Source organism: Lontra canadensis, unplaced genomic scaffold, assembly GCF_010015895.1.
Source record: "Lontra canadensis isolate GAN:19392208 unplaced genomic scaffold, GSC_riverotter_1.0 scaffold28, whole genome shotgun sequence".
NCBI lineage: Eukaryota > Metazoa > Chordata > Mammalia > Carnivora > Mustelidae > Lontra > Lontra canadensis.
The window spans coordinates 18,799,029-18,814,686 of NW_022631022.1; the positions used below are offsets into that span (position 1 = coordinate 18,799,029).

At 60.1% G+C, this 15,658-nt stretch overlaps 1 long non-coding RNA gene across 1 annotated transcript; it reads left to right on the forward strand.

Moving 5' to 3' along the window:
- Positions 1 to 249: 249 nt before the first annotated feature.
- On the forward strand, positions 250 to 9,593 carry LOC116872035. The gene is made up of 3 exons (XR_004383583.1): positions 250 to 405; positions 4,283 to 4,286; positions 8,999 to 9,593. It is a non-coding gene; the product is annotated as an uncharacterized LOC116872035 (long non-coding RNA).
- The last annotated feature ends 6,065 nt before the right edge of the window (positions 9,594 to 15,658 follow it).

The window sequence follows — 15,658 nt, forward strand, 5'->3', positions numbered from 1 at the left end:
AGAAAGCAGAGGTTGGGGCGGGGGGGGGTCTAGGTGTCCCAAGTCTCCGTTCTGCCCACGTGCCCCTTGCTCTGCACAGCCGGGAGTCGCCTGTCGGCCACTAACAGCCCCAACGTTCCCCAAGAGCAGCGGCCGGATTCCGCGCCGCAAACTCCCCCATCTCATTGGCTAGAATTGGTCACGTGTCCTCCACATAGCCAGTGGGGGCGAGGGGGCGGGACAGGGAGGGAAGCCCGGACGCCCGCTGCACCTTAGCCTGCGGGTCCCTGCCCAGAAGGAAAGGGGAGTCGGTGGCTTGCGGCTTCTGGAGGAAGGTTCGGAATCACCACCAGAGGGAAGGGAAGAAGGAGCAGACCAGAGAAGCAGGACCGGGACGAGTGGGGGCCCTGCTATGCTTGGAAACAGGTACAAAGCCGGCTGCTGGGACACAGGGACCGACAGGAAGGCCGGGGCGGGGTCGCGCTTGCGCCCGGAAGCAAACAGGAGCCGTTCTGCGGCGGTGAGCCGGTGCAGGGTGGGTTCCTGGCCGGAGGGAGGGATGTCCAGGAGCGCCGCGCTCTGGAGCGCGCTGGGTCCTTGGCAGGGGACCCAAACCACTCGGGCCCATGTAAACAGAAAGGAGAGGGATTTATTTTCAGGGTGTGGAGGAGCCCAAGGACAGCGGGACCTGGGCTGCCCATGGAAGGTACTCCTCTCCTGAAGACCAGCCCACCTTGCTGCCCAGGCCCCAGGGCAACATGACATGACCGTGCCAAAGGTCAGGTTTATGTCTGCTCTGTACAGGAGACCTCCTGGGCTGAACCAGAATATCTCCATCCCAATTCCACTTCCTGGAAATTGTCGGCTCCATTTGCTGTCACTGAAATTCAGCTTTTTCCACTGTGAAAAAGAGCGGTTGACACTTCCCAACTTCTGTGTCCAGTCTTCAGCCCTGGTGAGAACTAAGATCTTGTCTCAAGTCTAGTGATCAGGAAGGGGCCATTGGCTCAGCTGGACACATCCACTGAGAACTTGGCTGCCCCCACAGCAGTGGTGTGAATGGCAGGGAGGGCAGAGAACATTTTGCAGAAGAGGACACTGGAGAAGCAATCTCAGAGGTATTCTGTCCTTCCACCCTGCCAGAGTCCCCCTCTGCAAAACTCTGCTTCAGTTAAGTCAGTAGATGGAGAGAGTGTAGAGCAACAGAGTTGAGTAGGGTTTGGATTCTGGAAGCACATGGCCCAGCTTACAGAGCTCCATAGGGCAAGGAAACACACAGCAAGGTGGGGAAGGAAGTTCAGAAAAAGAATATGAGGGGCGCCTGGGTGGCTCAGTGGGTTAAGCCTCTATGGGATCAAGCCCCATATTGGGCTCTCTGCTCCGCAGGGAGCCTGCTTCCCCCTCTCTCCGCCTGCCTCTCTGCCTGTTTGTGATCTCTGTCAAATAAGTAAATAAAATCTTGAAAGAAAGAGAGAGAGAAAGAGAAAATGACCAGGTGACCTCAAGGGAGGTTAACTCTAGGCCGGCCTTGCTTGTGGCCATTGAAGATGGCCATTCTTTCAAGCTTGGAACCGAGAAACCACCTTTCTGGGACAGATTAGGGGAACCAGGGGTCTTAGCTGCTGTTCTGCTAAGTGACTTTGGGCAATTTACTGCCCTTGTTTGGGCAGTTTCCCTTTTGTAAAATGGGGACTATAGAGTGATCTGAGTCACAAGTGAATCAGAACTCACTTTGAAAAGTCTAAAGCCCAGTGCCCAAGGCCTTCACCAGAAAGCAGAAGGTCTGTGGTTATCATTCTGCTGACACCAGAGCAGTGAATGGACCAACAAAGCCCCACAAGGACACCAGCACCCCACTAGCCACTCCCTGCCCAGCTCCTAGCCACAGGGTCCTCCTGGGAAAGGGCAAGGGGCCTCATGCACTGGCAGTCAGGGGCCTTGTGTCAACATGGGCATTTCAGGCCCTGTGGCAGGCAGGGGACAGGGAGACCTCTGACTACAGCCACCTGTGACAGGTCCCACTGCTCAGGCCTGACAGAAACCCCAGCATGAGGGGATAAAGGCATAGCCTTACAGGCCTGCCCTCTCCCCAGGGAGTCCTTGCCCACCCTGGTTCCTGAAGCCTATCAGTCCACTGTCACCTCACTGGGGACAAAGGGCTGACCTCAGTGTCTTGTGTGGCAGAGTGAGGCTGTGAGCCTCAGTCTCCACACCACCTTTCTCCCCCAGTCAGGGCAGTGCCCCGGTTGCCAGCTTTTCTCAGACCTCTCTTCAATGGCTCTTGGGCTTTGTCTGACATCTGGGGACAGAAGAAGCAGCAGCTGACCCCACAGAGGGCAGAGAGGCAGGCCGGGTACCAGTGAGGAGTAACTCCAGCTCTTCCCAGGGAGGGGAGGCGAACTGAGGAGTCCTTCCAGAACCAGCAAAGGCCCAACTGGAAGGACCCTTTGGGCCTTCCCCGCCCCAACCTTGCAGATGGGGAGATGAAGGCGGATAGAGTAACTGGGCCTGGGTCCCCTAGGAAGGCAGGGCTCACTCCGCCTGCCCCTCTGGAGAGTCCCCAGCTCTTACCTTCAGGCGCTGAGAGGTGGCTGGAGGTCCCTGCCCTCCCTGTGCTGGAGTGCTGATGCTCACAGCTCCAGCTCCCGCCCTCTAGGGACCCAGTTCTCAACCTCAGGGTCAGAACTCTTGGCGTCTCCCAGGTCCCACCTGCAGGTAGGACCCCATTCTCTAGGGGTCCCCGGAGAGCAGCTGAGGCAAAAGATAGGAATCCCCACCCCACGAGGCCCCTTCATGCGGAGTGAGAAAGACGAGGCCCTCCCTGGTATGCAAGTGTAAGACAGGACTGTCCCGGGCACTGGAACTTGCTACATTGTCCATCACTGGCAGCTGCACGTGACAGCACATGGTTTCCTGAGTTTATTAACTGTAAATAATGACTTGTGGACGAAATACTGGATAAACAGACATTGTGACTAAAGCCCTCTGTGCAGGTGGTCTTGGGCACACATCCATGGTTTTATGACCTTAGTTCTGACTCCCCCTAACTGGACCCCGGGGGAGACTCAGGGGAACGAGGCAACAGGCACTGAGCCAGGGGCACCGTCTCATGTAATCCTCACGCCAACCTCTGAGGTAGGCAAGGTGGTATCCCCATTTAACAGATGCGGAGACTGAGGCCTCGAGAAGGCAGACTTGCTCATTGCCCACTGAGCTGGTCAGTGATGGAGCTGACGCGAGCACAGGACTTCTTGGCTCTGAAGGCCACTCTCCTTTCATTCGTGACCCCAGGCCCAGGAACCCAGATGTCCTAACTCCCTGTGCCTCCAGAGCCCACCTAGCCATGCCTCTCCTGCTTCTTCCCCTGTGCCCCCCTCCCCAGAGAGAAGGCAGACCAGGAGATGATACATCAAGTCCCAGGCCTGGAACTGTTCCGCTCCCCCCCCAGCGCCCCCCCCAGGGATGAGAGGGCTCTCTTAGCATGTCCCCAGATGTCCTCACCTGTCTATCCCAGATCCTTACGGGAAGGGAGGAAGTGTGAGCACCTCTGTGAGGGAAGGGGATTTCTCCCTGCAGAGCCCCTCAGATCCGGGTGCCCTCACTCCATGGTCCTCACTTTTCTACCAGCTGCTGCTCTAACCCCAGCTTCTTGGCGAGGGCTCTCTGCCACCTTGGGGAGGAGGGCAGCGGGCAGTGAGTGGCGGGGAGGGGTTTGAGTGAGTCTGGGAAGGGCAGGTCAGGGGCACGGGGGATTGGGCATAGGGGACTGTGGGCTCCCTGGGCGTGCAGGCCCGGCAGAGGCACAGAGGTGGAGGGGTGCCAAACACCGGGTTCTGGGCACCTTCTGGGGCTGGCCGCTGAGCCCCTCCAGCTCTGGGTCCCAGATTTTCTGGAGCTCAGCACACATCCAGGCCAGCTCCAGCCCATCCTATAGGGAAGTCTGGGGAAGGGTGTGGAGAGAGGGGGTCACTGGCTCCTAACCTGATCTGGTGCTGCAGGACATCACCCCACCCTGCTCTCGGAGGCCTATTCTCATGGGGGCCTGCCTGGGAACTCCGCCTTGACCCAAATAAGGGGCATAATGGCCGTCAGGTGCTGGGAGAGGCTGACAGAACAGCCCTCGCGGGAGGGAGCAGGATGGCCTCATTCCACTCCTCTACTCTGTACAGGTGACTACAGAGTCCCCCGAATCCAAAAATACGAATGGTGATACTCCCTCAGTGCTCCCTAGACGCTACACCGCCCAGCCTGGGGGCTCTCTGAGAGCAGGCCAGGTCCCCAAACCCTCCCCCGTCTCCCTGAGTGAGGTCCCTGGGCACCAGGCCCGGCCTGCAGAGGCTTAGCCCTGATGCACTTTGTACAGAGGAAGAGCTGAGCCACGACAGCCAGGGCTACCAGGCCACTGCCTCATCCGTGTGCTTAGGAGTCCTGTCCTCCCCGCCTGAGAGGTCCAGGGAGGACTCCCCAGGGCCCTCCCCCACAGGCTGGGGAGTAGGCTTGGCTGGTGCCTACTCAGCACGTGCCAGTCTTGTCCCCAGACCTCCGCAGGGGGCTGAGGGGATGCGGAGCTCACCTGCCCTGTGCAGACTCTGGGGGCTGGCGGGGGGGCTCTGCCATGGCCTGCACCTGTAGGAAGAGGGTGGGCCGTTAGGACTCAGGGACACTGGCCTCCCTTCCAGGCTGACTGGACTGTCCAGGTTCTCCTTCTTGTTCTGGGCTCAGGGCAGTCCCAGGCCACACTGACATGAGGGTACCCCAGGCAGCCTCCAGCTCCTCCCCACCTTCCACCTCTGGATCCCGGCAGGCATCTGATTTTTCTTCCCCAGGCCCTCCTCTTGCTGTGGCTGGTCCATCTGAGGGGACCCCATCCTCTTGTGCCCAGAAACACACACGCAGGCTCTTGGGTCTGGGCAGGGCCTGGCCTGCAGACAGGAGTCCAGTGTCCAGCCTGGACCCTAGTCTGCCCGGGGGCTCACTGAGCAGGGCCCACGGCCCGTCCTGCGGCCCCTACGGTCTTTCTACAGCCGTGTCAGGGGCCTGGCGTTAAGTGAGGGCAAGAGCAAAACAGAACAGCTGGGTCCCCCAGATCTCCAGTCAGATCCAACCCACCCAACAGGAAGGTAACAGGAAGCAAATTGGGAGGCGTTGCGGGTTGAACTCTATACTCCCACCAAAAAGCTATGTTTGTGTTCTAACCCCTAGTATCTCAAAATGTGACCTTCTTTAGAGATAAGGTCTTTGCAAGGTAATCAAGGTAACACGAAGCCATTAGAGAGCGCCCTAATCTAATCTGTCTGGTGTTCTTCTAGAAGGAAAGTTTGGACACACACACCCCTGGGTTCGGTCTTTGTCAGGGCAGCCCTAGCACACTACCACAGAGGGGGGTGAGATGGAACCCCGTGCGGCAGCTCCCTGGCCCCAGCAGGACCCTGACTGGAAGGGGGCCTCTCCCCTCTGGGCAGCCACGCGTGCGGTGGCGTGAAGCGCGGACTGACGGGAGCAACGCTTCTGTGACTGCGAGCCATGAAAGCCTTTTCCACGCTTGCCGGCCGGAACCCTCATACACCGCTGATGGAGAACTGCAGCTGCTCTCGGTGTCTGCTTCTTTGTTTACAGATGAGCCCAGAGAGGGAGAGTGACTTGCCCAAGGTCACGTGGTGAGTGCACTGTGAAGACATGGTTTGTGCCCAGTATTCAGGCTCCAGAGCCCACCATCAACCACTAATTTGGGAACAGCAAAGAGCAGAGAATCTTGGGATTGAGCAGAGGAAGACAGACTGAGGTAGAGCCCAGGAAAGGGTCGGGGTAGAAGGAGCTTGAGGTTGGGATGGATGGAGGTGGAGAGTGTTGGTGGCCCTGGGAGCCCCTCACACCCTCTTGCCAGCCAGCTGTTGCCCACTCTCCCTCAGGGCCTCCGCCCTGCTGTGACTTTGGCCATTTGGTTGCTCCCCATGGTACCCCTGCCGATGACCCAGGGCAGAATCCTAGGCCACCCTCCCTGGACAGGCGCAGAGCCCAGGACACCCGCTTGCTCACAGAGGATGAGTCCTGGGCAGGCCTCCCTGGGCACTGGAGAAAAATGGCCTACGCTGTCCCTGAGAAGCAGAGGACTGGAAGGCCCTAGAGTTGGGGCCACGTGGACACTGGTTTGGGGGTCCTTTGCATGTTGTTTGCATAGGGCCCCCCCACACACCGCTTCCTTCCAGGCACCTGAATCTGCCCAAGGGCCCAGCCCCCTGGCACTGTGTGCCCTGCTTTCTCACTGACGTCATCCACTGCAGACCCCCATCTTGACCAGCATGCACCCCCAGAAAGTGTAGACTCTCTCTCCAGGCCCTGGGGAGACACTTCCATCCTCAGGGGTCTGGATCAAGAAACAGACAAAAACTTGAGATTTCTTTCCATACAAATTCACAGTCACTGTCTGTATAAATACACAATCACGGTTGCAGACAATCACAGCAAATATGCTGCCTTGTGGAATGAACAGCCCTGTCAGAGCAAAGCTCCAGACCCCAGCTTGAGATACACTGATTCAGACCAACCCCACATTTTATGAGGCTCAAGGCCAACTAAGCAGGGCTGCCGAGACCCTCTCTCATGCTCCTTCCAGCTGGACCAACAGATCAGCCCCACTGCGGCAGAGCGCGCCCCCAACCTGGGGCTCTGCATCTCTGCTTCTCCCAGCCACCTCCTTGCTGCCTCTGTTTCTCTGTGTCTGTGTACGTGCATCTGGGAACAGGTGTGTGTCTCTGGGGTGGGGGGCAGGTGTGTGTCCACCAGTCTGTCTGCTTGTGCACATAAACGTTTGCCCTGGAGACTAAGGGAGGGCACCAGCCGGAAGGAGGCAGTCACTAAATGAGTTCAAGTCTGGTGGACAGGGCCCGGGGCACCCCAGCCCTTGCTCTGGCCCCTGATGCACATTTCACCCCCTTACCCGCTCGGCTTCTCAGTTGGGGCAGGGACTGTTCACAGCACCGCCACCTTCATGCCTCTTGTCTTTGGGCCTTTGCATGTGCTCCGCCCATCTTGTCTTTGCTGAGGATGCCTGTCCATCCTTCCGTGACGGTTCAGAGGCTCAGAAATCCCCTCGATATGGAGGACTTACCGATCTGCTGCGCATCCCCCCAACTCCCACAGCGCCTGTCCCCTGAGCAGGCATATTAAATCGTAACTGCCCCCTTGACGATTGTGCAGAGCCAAACCACAAGCTTTTGGGGACAAGGAGTGGGCTGATCTGACTTCAGTTCTCCTGTGCACAGAAGAGGCCAGAAGTGGATGTTCAGTGAACGTATGATGGATGGATGGACAGACGGACGGACGAATGGATGAGTGGGCGGCTGGGTAGAATAGAACAAGGAAGCTGCAGGAGAAGGGGAGGAAGTGTAGGGTAAAGCTATCGGGCGTCCTAAGAGCAGGAAGAGACTAGCTCACCGGCAGTAGGGAGGCCTGGGCAATGGGCAAGAGAGCGAGGAGGAGGGGCCTGTGGGAAGGGATGGGAAGGCAGACGGGGGGGCCCCCAGCTGGCGAGATTTTAATGGTTTCTTTACAAGTTGCAGAGATGTCCTCACTATGTGGATGGGGTGGGGTGGGGGCTGGGATGGGGACTGGGGCAGAGACGCCTCCTCCGAGGCCCCTACACACACAGAGTCTGTCCTGGGCACTCCCACTCCCAAGCCTCCTGACTTGAACCCTGCAGCGAAGGTCATCTTGCCTCCCTGCCCCCCACCCTCCAGCCTGGCTCTGGGTCAGCAGCAGAGTCTTGGCCACGTGTGGCAGAGACAGGACTTGTTGGAGCTGAAAGATTTCCCACACGCTCCCCCAAAAAGAGCCAGAATGGGACAAGCAGGAGTGTTGATACCTGGGGGAAGGGAGGCTGGCTTTGGCCACATGGTTCAGGATTTGGGGCTCAGTATTGTTGCAGCTGGAGACAGAGGCTGGCCCACCTCCTGCCTACAGGGTCATCTCACCCAGTGGGGAGCAGGACACCCACTCCAGCTTGGACAATCTTGGGGCGGTGGCCTGAGCAGCCACTTGCCGGGTCTCCTGGCCAGGGGCCACCTCCAGTACTGCCAGCCACACTGCCCTCCCCACACGTGGCCTTGGTGCTCTGCCCCCGGGGCCTGCCCAGGGCCCTCTGACTCCTGCTGTCCTTGAGGCGGCCAGGACGGCTGCTGTGAACAGACCACTGGTCACTGGCACTTCTGCCTAGCTCTTCTGAGTCTCCTGTTCACCTGTGAAGACCTCCCACTCCACCCAGTCATGGCTTAGCATCCACCGGGGCTGTGGGGCTCTTCCAGAAGGCCTCCTCTGAACCCAGCCCCTAGAGGCTTCTCTGAACTCCAGGCTTTAGTTCTGGACCAGATGATTTAAGGCTGGACGGTACCAAGACACACAGTACCGAAGGGCGCTCTCTTTCCGGGATGTGAGTGGTGCGTGCTAGAGTAGTACTATGTCAAGGCCCTGCTCCAGCCTGTCCCTCCTGGACACTCTCTTTTCCATGCTGTCCCTAGGGTCCCTCCCCTGACTTTGGAATCCCCCAAGGACAGGGCCCAGACTCCCGTGCTTCTCTGCCCCCTGCTACAGGTGGACACAGGCTGGCTCAGTTGGCACCCTGGATACCCCTGGGGCTGACCGTGCCAGCTGTCTCGGGCCTCTGGGGCAAGCATCAGCAGTTGCTCTGCGGGAGGATCATGTCCTGAGCCTAGGCAGTGGTTAAGACTCCACCAGGGCCCCAAAGTGCCTGGGCCCTGTCCCCAACCCACCCCTGCAGGCCTGACACCAGCATCTCCTGTAGGTCCGCTCAGTCCAGGATCCCAGGGTGTCCTCACAGCCTCCAGACCACACTGTTTTGACCCTGAATGAGTTCTTCCCCATCCTTGGGGCTTTGTTTTCCCATCTGAACCAGGAGGGGAGTTGGCTGGGTAACGGCAGGGTCTTCCCAAATGATGGGGGCAGGGTTGTCCCTCTCTGGGCTGCACAGAAATCTTTGCATGTCCCTCCCTCCCTCCCTCCCCAGCTGCTGCTCCAAGAATGAAGACCAGAGAATGAAGTAAAGGTAGGGCCAGTCTTCGGGGCCCTGCCCATGCACCCACTTAGAGGAGGCTCTAGGCCAAGGGGCTGTTGGCTCCTCTGGTCCAAACACAGCTGGCCTTTTCTACTTCTATCTGCAACAGCAGAATCCTGCCCGACCTCTTGCCACTAGGCCCCTCCTGCACGACTGGCGCCCTGGTTTGTCTTCTGCGTCCTGGTTTGGCCTCCACTGCTGTCCCTGTTCCAGGTGGGCCAGGAAGCATTCCTCCTGCTGTGGGGAGGGCTGAAGGCAGTGCTGAGCCCCTGGAGAGGGCCGTCCCTGCCCCTAGCACAGCAGTGCCTGCAGATTCTGATAAAGCAGGCTGACTCCACCAGGCCCTGCTGGCTCCCACCCACTGCGATAAGCCCACCAGGGGCCCACCTGCCAGCCCAGCACGGACCCATGTCCTGGCTTGTGCACAAGGGACACAGCTCCCAGGGGGTGCCCAACTATTACCACTACGGGCTCCAGATGTGTGACCCTCCACCTCCAGCTGGACCTAGGACATACCAGTTGCTGATGGCTTTAGAGCCCCAGCAGGAGGACCTGTCGTGGAATGACAGAGAGCTGTCAGGCAGGAGAAGACAGGCTGTCAGGTGAGTCCCCAGAGTCACTCCAGGCACTGTAAGGAGCAGGAGCTCTAGGAGGGGCAGCTGTGGGCTGAGACCCCCAGGTCACTAAAGGCTCAGGTACCTAGACCATCACAGGGTGGCCCTGCCTGCCACATCCTCACATGGGGCAGGGGTGCTGGATACCTCCCCTAGAACCCTCAGCTTGCATGAACCATTGCCTTCCTCTCTCCCTGGGGACTGCAGCTTTTCACCAGGGGCAAATGGCCCTTGAAGGAAACTCCTCTGTCCGCTGAGCTAAAACCAGCCCCTCCCTCCCTGTGACTTCCTGGGGAGCCGCAGGGACCCAGGCCCTTCCTTCGCCTCCAATCAGCGCCTCTAGCCACACCAAGCAATGCACTGTGCAACTGCAGAGGGCGCCATTCACAGAGATGACACTTAAGCACAGCAGCCTTGTTGGGAACCCACTTCCCATCTGTCCTCCTTGGATGCCCCAGACTTTGACAAGCCTTCCCGAGAACATGACCCCAGATGTGAGCACCAGCCCCGAGCCTTCTGGAGCTCTCAGTCTGGGAAGAGGACCTTGCTAGCTTAGGGGACCTCCCTGAGGCTACAGATAATCAAGGAGGATCAGGGAGAGGATGATGGGACCCTAACCCTCACTTTCTGCTCCTGCATGAGGAGGTTGCCCGGGGCCCTGGAGAGTCCCAGCTCACATCCCTACCTCCGCAGCACCTGTGCTTGCTTCACACAGCCTCCAGCGATGCCCCCAGGTGGCCAGCCAGCTTGGCCCAATGCCCCCAGCTCTCTGCTAGCTGTACCTACACAGGGCCTTCTCTGAGAGCCTCCCAACCTGCTCCAGGGCTCTCTCTGAGCACCTGCCAGGAAAGAGGAGCCAGGTTTCAGCGTGGGCCTCAGGAGCTGCCATGCCCACCTTTCCCACACTCACCTGCACCCTCCAGTGGCGCTCATCGAGCAGGCACAGTCCAGTGGCCAAAAGTGACAGGAGCGCGGTAGGGGCAGGAGGGGAGGCAGGTCCATGGGGTTCCTGCACAGTGCAGTTCCTGAGAGCAGGACAGATGGGAGACCCTGGAGCTAGGGCACCAGCTTCCGAGGCCCCTCTTCAGATGGGGAAACTGAGGCCCTGGCGCTGAGCCTGCACAAACCCGACAACACCCTGGCTCAGGATCTTCCCTGGTGATTCAGATTTCAGATGAACGTCCGCCCCAACCCCGCCGAACAGTTCTCAGTTCCAACAACTGCCATGAGCTTCGGTGCTGACTCTGGCCCAGCCACCTGCTGAACAGCCAAGCTCGCCTGGCCCTCCCCGGCTTCGGGAGGGGCCACAGAAGCCTGAAGGGGATGTCAGTTGTCCCAGGTCATGAAGGGGGCCCACTGCAAACTGGGCCCACACTCCCCAACCCCTGCAGCTCCCCTTCCCAGTATGGGAGTCTGGAAATTGCAGGGGACAGGGGAACCTTTGGGGGACACTGTAGATTAGCTCCAGCGTAAGAGGTCAGAAACCCTTAAACCAAGTTACTGCTTCAGTTCCCCTTTGGCTTCCATAGCTTTAGCTGGAAGATGGAGGACCTGAGCCCTAGGCCCCACCCACTTAACCTCCAGGGACTGAGCCTCAGAATCCTACCACTGTCTTCCCACCCACGCACGTGGGCACCAGGCACCCTGCCCCAGCTCTGTGTGGGCACAGGGAGAAGATACCTACTGAGCTACTGGGCTGAGCTCCCCCGGACCCCTAACTGACTTGTTCACTCCTCACATTCCCAGACCCGCTCCCAGCTCAGGATGGCACTACCACCCACCAGCCCTCTCCCTGCAGACACCTTGACACTCTCCTCTTTGGACTCCAGGCCCACATTCTTGCAGCCACTTCCGAACTTCCCTCTCCACATTTCACCACCATGCAAGGCCTCTCCAAGATGGACTATGATGACAGTCTGCTGCCTCCATCTCCCAAGCCCTGGCGCAGCCACCACAACTCCACTCTGGCTGGGAGCTCAGTCTTCCCATTAAAAACAGGTCCTCCCCACAGACGGCCCCAGCGCTTACTGAGAACCCAGACTCTACCTAACTTGGGTGTGGGAGGGCTCCTGGTCCGCTGGTCTGTGGGAGTGGGGAGTGGCACCAGCCAGATGTTGAATTCACAGAGCCTGTGCAGAGAGGAAGGGACAGCCCCCAACGCTGCAGGAGCACAGGGGCAGGGAGTCCGGTTCTCCCTTGGAGCGCCCAGGAAGGCTAACCTGCCCCTGGAGCTGAAGCTCAAAGGTGAATTAACTGCCCCAGAGAAGCCAAAGATGGATGTGGCAGACTAGAGAGAGCAAGGGCAGCAGGACAAGGAAGGGATCAGAGGACCTGGGGTCTGGAGAAGGCATCTAGCTGAGCCAGGAGCCCAGCAGGGCAAAAGGGAGATCAAGAGGGATGGAAGCTGCGGTGGGTCTCAGGTGGCTGGGAGCAGGGCACAGGGCAGGGGCATTTCCCTGGTGCCCTGGAACTGTGTTGCAGTTCTCAGCCCACACAGCAAAGGCTTGGTGGGTACAAGGGTAGAGACCTGGGGAAAATGGTGGGTCCCAAGGGGCTGGGTATGTGGAGCAAGGATCCTCTGAAGGTGGCTCACCATTTGAACTCCCCAGCTAAGAGCTGTCAAAGTTACAGCCTTCCAGCAGTGGCGGTAATGAGATGGGGGGGGGGGGTACCTGTACCTGACCTCAGGTTAGATCTTTTTCCAAGTGCCTATCTGATACTCTGCCTCTTTTTCTTCTAGGTGTGAGTTCTTTCAGGAACAAAAAAGACAAAAGAAGGAAGCTCTAATGGTAGAATCTGAGGCACCGGACAGCTATGGAACTGCTTTTGGAGAGGGGCCTGGGAGATGGCTCCTGCCCCATTTCAGAGGAGGAGAGCGGCTTCCTTAGCCGGAGGCAGGGGCTCCTGGGTTCCCGATGTGGGAAGATGCGCCTGACTTGCCCCCTCGGAGCCCGGCGCCCAGTGCATGGCTGGAAGACAGGAGCCTCCCCGAGCTCCTCCACCCTCAGCTACCTACGCAGCCCCGGCTTCTAGGAGCCATGACGCTTGGGGTGAAGTGGGGGGAGACACCTTTCATTTTGTCTGTGTGGGTGAAACCCCGAAATGAAACCAGGCTAATGCAGGCAGTGGCCACAGGCCACGCACGGCGCCCCGGGCCAAGAATGGCAACTCATTACCTCTGACCCCGGAGACAGGATCCTAAGGGAGCGGGACCGAGGGGTGGGGACAGCCGGGTTCTCGGTCACCCACAGCATACTGGAAGCGCCTTCTGAATTTGGGACGCGGGTGCATTTGGTTGGGAAGGGACCGGGATCCGTTCTTGAGGCCGCATTAGCATAGAAAGCCTCCGTGTTGCCTTAGCTTCGCTTGGTTACTTCGGGTGGCGTGGTGGAGCTAACAGAGAACTGGGGGTCGGGGGGTACTAAGCATCCCGCTCAGGCCACGCCGTCGGACCTCAGTTTAAGCGAGAGCCAGAGACCAAACACCGAGGGAACCGCCACAAGTCCGGAGGGAGCGGATGGGCTCGCAGCGCGCCAGCCGGGGCCGGGAGAGGACGTTTCGCGTCGGGGGCGTGCCCAGCCCTCATTGGGGGAGTGGGCGGCCCGCCCCCCACAGAGCGGTCCCGGGAGGGTACCCCGGCTTCCCACTCCCGCTCCCCGCGGCGTAGCCTGGTGGTACCAGCGAGAGCCGTGGGGCGTGAAACGCTCACAATCCCTGAGGTTCCCGCAAAGGACCCGACCTTGGCTTTCTCCTGTGGAAAGTGGGATCTCGTTATCTCGTCCGGGCCAGGGGCGGGACGGGCTCCGGTGATCCCACCCGCGCAGCCTCGGCAAAAGGGGCGTCGAGTGGCTGGGAGGAATGGCCCGCGCGGCCTGACCGCGAGAGCCTGGGGTTCATGAACTGTGACACAGTGCCGGTCTGCGTCCGGCGCTGCTCAGGGAAGAGGGGACTCCCTTGCCCCCAGACCGCGTCCCTCCAGAAACCCGCCGACGTGGCTCTCGGGTATCTTCCCCGAAACCGTTCTGGACGCACACGGGAACAGGGACGTGCCGCAGATCTTTAACAGAGCCCCACACAGAGAGTAAGGTCTCATTTGCGTCTTCGCCGAAACCGGGAGTGGCAGCTGCCTTCCCAAGCCTAGCGACACCAGCTTCCGTCATCTGTGGCGCCCTCCGGGGTCCCGGGGCCAAGGGGACGCTCAAGGCCCGCCCGGTTTTCACTGAGGCAAAAGCGAAACAATGCCCGCCCCTCCGCGAGCAGGAAAGGGTTGGCGGGCACGGGCGGGGTCGGGTCTGCAGAGCAGGCAGGGTCCCCGGGCCTGGTCGGGGGTCCACCTCCGGGCGCCCGCGGCTAGGGCCTGCACCCCGGTCGAGTCTTGAGGTCTACGTGCGGCGCGATACGGCAGGGGCGGGTCGCGGCGGGGGACGTCCCCTCTGCCCTCCCGGAACCAGTCTCCACTGCTGCCGCCCGGACCGGAGCGGCGAAGGTGGGTCCTCCAGAGCCTTGGAGTCGGGGGCTAGAGCGGCCAGGCCACCGAGCCCGGTCGAGCAGGGACTGGGGACGGCTGCGTCACGCGAGGGGCGGGGCCGCCGCGGGCGGAGGCCGGAGCCGGAAGCGGAAGAGGCGCTCGGAGTGGGGAGTGGGGCCTAGCCGCAGCCGGATCCTGGGAGACGGTGAGTGTGGGCCCAGGCCCACGGCGGCGGCGGCGGCGGCGGCAGCGGCGGGGGGTGAGTCGGCAGGGCGGGCACAGTGGGTGCCGGTCTCCGGGCTCTCGGTTCCGTCTCGGTCTAGTCTCTTTCTCTACCTCGGCCCGCCTCTGGTCGCGGCCCCGACCTCTCACCCCTGACCCGCCGCTTCTCCCCCGGAGGGGCGGTCACCGCAGACCCCGACCTCTCGATCCCCCGGTGTCGGAGTCTGAGCTGCGCCTGAGGCCCCTGCAGGGATCCACATTCAGCCCTGCATCTCCCGCGGAGTGGGGTCGGGGTCCTACCTGGGAGAGCCTGGAGGGGCCTGCAGACCCCTCCCATACCCTCTGCTTGAGGCCTGCAGACTCCTCCACGCGCGGCCTGAAGTTTGATTCTAGCTCAGCCTGGCCATCCGCCTGTCCCCCGGGTAGCCCCTCGCCGCCGCTGGCGGCGGTTATGGGGGAAGGGGCTTGGATCTCTGAGACCCAAGGCGCGTCAGGAAGGGACGCGAGCGAGGGCCGCAGGCCTTCAGCCTGTTTTGTTGTGTTGATGGAGCCTCTCCAGCCCGGGGGAGGGGCCGAGTCAAGCTGACACTACAAATGCCCGGGCTGCTCCCTGGTCCGGGGGAGTCTGTGTGCTTTAGTTCCGGGTGTGGGTGCCCTGGTGTGGAGCTGGGGTGGGAGTTGCCTGAGCCAGGCCCCCATCGAGGCGGAGTTGGCGGCCTTCCAGCTTCCCTCCTCATGCCCTTGAAAAGGAGGAGCGTTTCACCCGGTGGTGGCTTGTAAGGTGGCAGGTTTGAGGTTGCAGCGGTGGGGCCGTGTCAGCCAAAAATAACCATGGGGCGCTGGAGTGGCTGGGATCCGGTAGTGCAGACGCTGACCTGGCTGGCTGCTCTTGTCAGCCCAGTTCTCTGGCCAGGAGCTGCAGATGAGAAGCCGACTAGGCCCCTGCACAGAAAAGCTGGCATCCTTGGCCTGGTTTCCTCTACATTATCTCTTTCTTCGCTGTGTAAGAGCAGAGCCTTCTTGAACATAATTGTGACCCTTAGCTTCCTTAAATAACCTATTTGCTGGGGTCTCAGAGCTTCAGAGCTAATTGGTGAGAAATGGGATCTAGAGCCCTGGCTGGGAAGATAATGAGGAACATCTGGTATTCCCCAATATTTCCCCTGTCTAGAAAGTGTTGAAGCAGAGGTTATCTCCTCTCTGATTACCTTGCATGGTACTCTGTAGCTCTCATCCTTGTCATCTCCGTTGCCAAGTTGGCTGGAAGGTGTTTTTTGCAATTTTCAGGTATGGCGACCTAGAGTCATG